The following is a 648-nucleotide window of genomic DNA, read 5'->3' on the forward strand; positions in this document are numbered from 1 at the left end:
GTGTGTGTGTGTGTGCATGTGTGTGTGTGTGCATGTTTGTCCATGCATACACTTGTGTGTCCAAGCAGCCCAGATTTACAGCAGAACCCCTCTTTCATTGTGAGAGATAGAGGGAAATCAGGAAAGGAAAAGAGAGAGAGAGTCAAACTGGGTTCTGCAGTCTCTCTCTCTGGTCTGAACAGGCAGAACATGCATTAGATTAACTGTGCTATTAATTTGGTCATCTTCAGTTTCAAATGTAAAGCTAAAAATGTTTTTCTGCCCTCGCGAAACAGTGGAGGCCGAAAAGACTTTTGATCAGATTCTCATTCACTAAAGGAGCATTCTCCTTGTTGACAAAATCACTTGTTCCAAAAATGAGAATTTTGAACTGGTTTAAAGAACAAATATGATACTTAGGGTTTAAATGATTTTTTTCAGTGTCAAAATAATAGCTAGCAATGCTAAATGCTCTGTTGGTGGTGTCAGAGAGGAGGATGCTGTCCAAACTACATGCCATCTTGGACAATGTCTTGCACACACTCCACTCCATGGCTTGCTGCTCATTCACAGGAGCACTTTCAGTGATAGACTCATTCTCCCAAAATGCACCACAGAGTGCCAGGAAGTCATTCCTGCCTGTGGCCATTAAACTTTATAACTCCTCCC

General features: G+C 42.0%; 1 long non-coding RNA gene across 1 annotated transcript in view; it reads left to right on the forward strand.

Annotated features, from left to right (window-relative positions):
• Nucleotides 1-648, forward strand: part of LOC116670489 (uncharacterized) — a 25,670-nt gene that overhangs the window by 12,230 nt on the left and 12,792 nt on the right. The window lies entirely within an intron of this gene.

Source organism: Etheostoma spectabile, chromosome 20 (assembly GCF_008692095.1).
Source record: "Etheostoma spectabile isolate EspeVRDwgs_2016 chromosome 20, UIUC_Espe_1.0, whole genome shotgun sequence".
Classification (NCBI taxonomy): Eukaryota; Metazoa; Chordata; class Actinopteri; order Perciformes; family Percidae; genus Etheostoma; species Etheostoma spectabile.